The sequence below is a fragment of the Sinocyclocheilus anshuiensis genome, unplaced genomic scaffold (genome assembly GCF_001515605.1).
Source record: "Sinocyclocheilus anshuiensis isolate Anshui unplaced genomic scaffold, SAMN03320099.WGS_v1.1 scaffold396, whole genome shotgun sequence".
NCBI classification, from domain to species: domain Eukaryota; kingdom Metazoa; phylum Chordata; class Actinopteri; order Cypriniformes; family Cyprinidae; genus Sinocyclocheilus; species Sinocyclocheilus anshuiensis.
In genome coordinates this window covers 343,576-350,963 of record NW_015558623.1, presented here as the reverse complement: position 1 = coordinate 350,963, position 7,388 = coordinate 343,576, and the positions used below count along the sequence as shown (strand labels likewise).

At 36.0% G+C, this 7,388-nt stretch overlaps 1 pseudogene; it reads right to left on the bottom strand.

Annotated features, from left to right (window-relative positions):
• LOC107680709 (receptor-type tyrosine-protein phosphatase gamma-like) overlaps positions 1–6,861 on the bottom strand; it is a 100,873-nt pseudogene extending 94,012 nt beyond the window's left edge.
• Positions 6,862–7,388: the final 527 nt, after the last annotated feature.

Here is a 7,388-nt window from a genome sequence, read left to right as displayed (position 1 = left end):
CAAAATGAATAAAAACAGTCAAATGCAAACTCAGAATATTATACAAACCTGCAATAATTAAATGTTAAATAAGACAAATATCATTTATGTATTTAATCTGATGAATAAATCTAAATTTTCGACTTGTCAGTTAGATCCTCTACCAACTCCTTTAGTGAAAGCTTGTTTACCAGCCCTGTCGCCATTGATTACTAAAATTGTTCACGCTTCACTTGTTTCTGGTTCTGTGCCTCCATCTCTTAAATCTGCTATTATTACTCCCATACTTAAGAAACCAGGGGCTGATCCATTTTACTTTGATAATTTTCGTCCAATTTCAAATTTACCATTTATCTCTAAGATAGTGGAAAAGTGTATTGCGATTCAAATTCATGAACATCTCTCTAATAATAATTTGTATGAACAATTGCAATCTGGTTTTCGTCCCCACCATAGCACTGAGACTGCTCTTGTCAGAATAACCAATGATCTGTTGCTGGCAGCTGACTCTGGGCTTTTAACCATACTTGTCCTTCTTGACTTGAGCGCTGCCTTTGATACTGTCTCACATAAGATACTTCTCGACAGGTTAGCTTCTGTTGGGATTACTGGCACTCCTCTGTCTTGGTTTAGGTCATATCTTTCTGGACGCACTCAGTGTATTCAATTAAAAGTTTCAGATCTAGAACATCTACAGTCACCACTGATGTTCCCCAGGGTTCTGTTTAGGGCCCGCTTCTTTTCATTATTTATATACTCCCTCTTGGTTATATTTTGAGGAAACATGGTATTCATTTTCATTGTTATGCGGATGACACCCAACTTTACCTATTTGCCAAACCCACTGGTTCTTTTCCTCCACCATCTTTGTCCAGCTGTTTAGCTGAAATTAAAGATTGGCTTTCAGCTAACTTCCTGAAGTTAAATTGGAACAAAACTGAGGCCCTACTTGTTGGCACTAGATCTGTTTTGTCTAAATCTAATTGTTTTTCCTTGTACATTGACAATAATGCAATCTGTCCTTCCTCTCAGGTTAAAAGTTTGGGTGTTATCATGGATAGCACACTGTCTTTTGAAACTCAAATTAATAATATCACGCAGACTGCATATTTCCACTTTCGTAATATTAACCGTCTCCGTCCCTTTCTCTCAACCAATAATACAGCAGTTCTTGTTCACGCACTAGTTACCTCACATATAGACTGTAATGCCCTTCTCACTGGTGGTCCCTCTAAATTGCTACATAAGCTCCAGTTGGTTCAGAATTCTGCAGCTCGTGTTCTTTCTAGAACACCCTCTACTGAGCACATTTCTCCAGTTCTTCAGCAATTGCACTGGCTTCCAGTAAAGTATTGAGTTGAATTCAAGATCTTGCTACTTACAAGGCACTTCATAATCTTGCACCCCAATACCTTACTCAACTTCTTCATGTTTACTGCACTTTATCTGTATATGCGTGTTTGTTGTGTGTTTTTTTTGTGTAGTGATTTGTATTTATTTTTTATCTTTGCTTGCTTGTGAGGTGACCTTGGGTGTTTTGAAAGGCGCCATTAAATAAAATGCATTATTATTATTATTATTATATTATTTAAATTTAAAATAACTTTTTAATTTTTTTTTTTATTGTGTTTTAAAATGTAATTTATTCCTGTGATTGATCCTTCAAAAATCATTCTAATCATTCTACTGATTTGATGCTCAAGAAACATTATTACAAATGTGAAATTATTATTTTTTTTTGCTGCTTAATATTTTTGTGGAAACAGTGATACTTTTTTCCAAGATTCTTTGATTCAAAGAAAGTTCAGCATTTCTTTGAAATGGGATTTAATTTAATGCATCCTTGCTGAATATATTTATTAATTTCTTTCCCAAAAAAAATGATCTTTGTAAATTAATACTGTAATATTTAGCAGCCATAACATGATAGAAATTATCTACTTATCTGTAAAAATGTATACTGTCCATTCCTACAAGTAAGCTGAAAATATCATGTAGGCATTTTAGAATTGTTTGGATTTTAATGCCAGATGTAATGTGGTCATGATCAAATAAAAATAAATGACAAAAATGACTATGCAAAATAAGGCCTGAGATGGGAGGAGGAGAGACGTCCCTCCTGAATCTTTTCCCTGCTGACAACATACTGCTGACGAAGCAGAAACAAGCACACACATCTCAGAATCCTAGAATAAGACACAACAGAATTCAGAATCCCATACCATATCTTAAGGCATCTCGTCAAATCATCACTGCTTCATACTTGAAATACAAACAGTGGGGCAAAATGCCAGCGTTTTATTCACAGAACAAGACATATCTGAGTCTAAAATGCATGTTACAACAGGAGTGATCATCCAGGGAACTAAAACTTTAAACCACTCTATTACAGCACTTGCCCACAGTCAAACACCAATCTAGTTTAAAAAGATTGTAAAATGTACGCTAAAGTGAGCCAGTGACATATGTAAAAGTTACACCCATCTGTGGATATGAAATATGGATCTGGATCACTGCTTCCCGTTATTTTTAAAGCTTCCTGCGTATTGATTTTTTACTCTCTGCTTTCAATTAAAGCTTAACAGGCTCTTTGTATGCAGGTCAGGATTTTGGTGATGGGTGGATAAGAATGGCAGAGGAGTAGAGGGCTTATTTTCTGATTTTATTGCACCGACTGCCTTTCAATCACACAGGAAAGGACTCCTCATTAGAGGAGAGCGAGAGTGCGGCAACAGAGACTGAAGGGCAAGGTAGAGCATTAAAAATCCAGTGTCTTTTGATAAGAGGCCCTTGATGGATACTGGTGTCAAGCAGAAGCTTCCTGTGGTGTCGGCCAGAGGAGATGATAGACGCTCCCCACAGGGTTTGGAGATCTTTGACCTTCTTTTGCAAGCGTGAAAGAACACATAAATGAAAAGTTTAAACTATGCATTTGATATATAAGTTTAAAGACATCTACAAATGCTCAGGAGCAGGTAGTAGCTCGAGAGTGCGCATTAAATTTTACACAAAACCTGCTCGGATGTGAACTAAGGCATGTGATTGACTGTGGTAATGTCCAGTAATACTGTGATACTGTGAAGTATTATTACAATTTAAAATAATTGTTTTCTATTTTAATATATTTTATGATGCAGTTTATTCCTGTGCAGCAAAACTGAATTTCCGGCGTCATTACTCAAGCCTTCAGTGTCACATGATCCTTCAGAAGTCATTTTTTAATATGCTGATTTGATGCTCAATTATTATTGGAGATCTATTATTAATAGTGGTTATTATTGTTGTTATCAATGGTGAAAACAGTTTGGCTGCTTAATATTTTTGTGGAAACCATTATACTTTTTTTCAGGAATTTTTGATGAATAGAAAGTTTAAAAGAAAAGCATTTATTTGAAATATAAACCTTTTGCAAAATTATAAATGTCTTGACAGTGACTTTTGATCAACTGAATGCATCCTTGCTTATTATTGAACATTTTTTATCCTACTTATCCCAAACTTTTGAAATCACAAAAATATTAAGCAGCAAAAAAAACATTTAACAGTTTTAATAACATAACCGTTTTAACAACATTAATCATAATAGCAGCAATATTATTATTATTATTATTATTATAATGAGCAGCAATATTATTATGCACAACTGAAGACTGGAGTAATGACTGCTGAAAATTCAGCTTTGCCATCACAGGAAAAAAATAACATTTTATATATTAAAATACAAAACAGTTATTTTCAATTGTAATAATATTTCACAATATTACTGTATTTTTATCAAATAAATGCAGCCTTAGTGAGCATAAAAGACTTCTTTTAAAAACATTAGAAAATCATATTTATTCCTAATTTTTGACCAGTGGTGTATGTTTTAAGCTGCTATATATTTGGTCACCACAATGTAAGCAAAATCAGAGCCACACAAACAATATATAATTCAAATGGAATTCCGAAACAAAAAGAATTACATAATCGGATGTCCCAGCCCTTCCTGAACCAAATAATGAAGTGCCCTTTCATTTCTGATCAGCTCGGGGGAAGACATGGGGAACAGTCTTTGGCCAGAAAGTTTTATCATTGAACGCCGATGCACAGTGGCCAGCCTGTCTTCAATAAGAATAAAACATCTGTCCTGATTTTGATGTCAAATTTAACATTTCCCCATAAACCATTATGCAAGCTGATGTAACAGGCTGTTACCATCAGAGGTTATAAACTTGCTGTTTAACCATTGACCTACATGTTGACCATCTCAGCTCACTGTCAGCTATTGAAATATGATACCACTAATAGAAATATAGGGATGGGATCTGTGACAGTGTACAAAAGCGAGTGTCTGTACTCAAATAAAAGCTAATGAGGGCTGGGACAGGAAAAGGAAACACTGATTTGCGATGTCCGCCATGTTCCGTTCATCTGCTAAGGCTATTATCCATGAGTAATAAAGGCCCAACACATTTCCAAGCCTATATTTCTATTAATTTCAGTGCCGCCTCGGCAGTGGCGAAAATGTCTGATGTGTTCAATTTGTTATCATGTTCCATTGCTTGGATTTTTTTTACTATGCTCATTAAGCTCACATGATGTCAAGAGTGTCCAAGAGCCACAGTCTAAAAGGAAATTTGGCATATGTGACGCTTAAAGAGAACTACATGTCTTGGCTGTAATTGCTGACATGATTCATAATGTTTCTGTACAATGGTAATGTGATGACAATGATAATGCAGAACAATTAAAATCATATTCTCACATCACATGACCAGAAGTGGTTAGGGATGAGAATATAGGCACATATTAATGGGAACCAAATGTGATATTGGTCAACCACTAATAAGCAGTGGCGGCTCGTGGGTTTTAAAATAGAGGAGGCACAGCGCTTTCACGTTATGGTATTACAACCGTGAAATTACAAACAAAATATACACATTCTGAAACATGAACTGAAATGAATTGTGAATTTTATTAACATTAAATCGTCCTCTTCCCATTTTCACCTTAAAATTATGGGGAGGCTGTGCCTCCCCTGCCTCCCCCGACGAGCCGCCACTGCTAATAAGAACATTCAATAGTTCCCTTTAATGTCTATGGTGGATACAGCCCTAGTTAGGAAAACCAATGGTAATTAAACTAGATTCAATATGTCAGTTATGTTTGATCAAAAGGTCCATAAGATGGTTTAGCTGGTCTTCCCATCTGGTCAAGATGCTCTTTTGGCTGGTATTTTTAGATGGTCAGGCTGGCAGCTAAATACCAGCTTGGCCAGGTTGGGAGACCAGCTCAAACCACATAAGACCAGCGAACCAACTTAAGCTGGTTTAAGCTGCTTTTTTCATCACTGTTAAAAATATTAACTGAAAAAAAAAGAACAAATGAATTTAAGGCAGATATTAGAGTAAAATCTAAGTGGTACCAAATTTCAAATCACAGAAATTACTGCGACCGGTTAAATGGGTGGAAAATAAAGATGCTTTTGTAATGATGAAAACCTTTAACAGTACACCTGCTCACATCCTGTATGAACAACATCTTAAAAACGTAAGCATTGTCCCACTATTCAGATTAATTTTATATGCACAAATTATAAGAGAAGCATTTCTAAACGTCAATCCTGCAGGCTGATATAAGGAAGCCATAAATTAAAAAAGTCAAATGTAATTAAATTTTAATTTAAAAATCTAAATAATAGAATAAGTAAATTTTATTTATAAAGCACATTTATATTCAGCTACACTGATCAATGTAGTGTAAAAAACAAATAAATACAATACAAATAAAATAATAAATTGCTATATAAAATAAAAATAATACAAATCAATTACATTAAAAATAAAAAATTAAAAAATTAAATAATAATAACTACTTCCTCTTCAAAATCTTCGAGTTTCTGGACACCTTCCACATAGCCTGGATGACATCACCTTGGGAACAAGTCCGTGAGATCATCCGAGATCTTACTAAAGCCTTTACTTCTGCCACAGAGCAGAGGACTACGAAACTGACCTTCATGAATCATATGCACCCTATTAAATACTGAATTGCAGCATCTACAGTTAAGAGCCTTTTGATTTGCAAGGCACTATTTGCCTTAAACATGCACGATCACTCTAAATGCCTTATGATCTCTGCCACTGATCGACACGAACGCACCTGCTCATTCAACGCAACTTTTTGCATTTAAAAAAAATATCCCACAATCACCGTTCATATCATAAAATATTAACCACAAAGGCCTCTCTTACCGGGATGACAGCTGATGGGTTGGATGAAAAGGGCTGATAAAGTCAAACACAACATCCCCACACGACACGATCCTCGCAGTCTCCACATGTCCAAATGCGCGATTAGAGCAACACGGAATGGGATCAATTCCTTGCTGGAAGCAATCAAATTGAGCGTCAATGAAGGAAACACACTAACTTGACTAACCAAAATAATGACAAGTGATCGAGGCGATTTCAATGACCGGCGACAAATCTTGTGCCTGTTTCGTGGGACATTTCGGACTGCCCACAATCCGCACACACTTCTGCTCTCTGAGGCGTCCTTTACATTCTCTTTACATTCTCAAGTTAATCCCAACCTGACGCACTTTCAGACGCTCGCGCTCGTTCAGTTCCTCTTGTGTGCGGCGCCTCTTGCTCTCGCGCATCTACAAAGTCAGTCTGCGATCACATTCAGCGCAGTCCGCTTCCCTAACCAGGAAGTTGTGCATATGAGCGTTTCGTGTTTTGCCAGAGGAATTAGTTGAGAAAGCAAAGCCCTGCCTTCTGGACCCTAGCGCCGAAGGCTGTGGTTCTGCACGCCTGCCGAAGAAAGCCGAGGATTGGCTACTGGACAACTGAAGCACAAGACTGTTCTCATGTGCGTCTTTCTAAAAGTAGTGTGTCTTTAGTTCCGCTCCTGAAATCTGATTGGTCAAAGCGGCGTTCCAAACAGGCATATTTAGTGGGACCGATGACGTATCGCTTTTTTTTTACACCTTTTCTATAATGAAAATTAAGTCTATAAACATATATATACCTGTCCCTTAAAAACGTCTTAATAAACTTCTTAAAATGTTTAACTCAAAATTCCTGATCATTTAAAATATTTAATTTATGTATTTTATGTAATTTATGAATTCATATTGAATTATTTATATTGTAATTCATTTATTTATTATATTTTATTTTATATATAATTTGTTTACACACATATATTCCAGCACATATACAGAGTTATAAGGACTTGTAAGGGTTTTATAAGGAGTTCACATTCTGACAGTTGTCTGGAGCTGGATCCATAATTATAGAACGTTTTGAGCAGAAAGTCTTAGTCACTCCACTCATATATTCTGTTCAAGACCAGCTTTCAGTCTGTGCAATGCTAGTAACCACAGCCTGTATCCCATTTCAGAGTAACAACATTTGCTA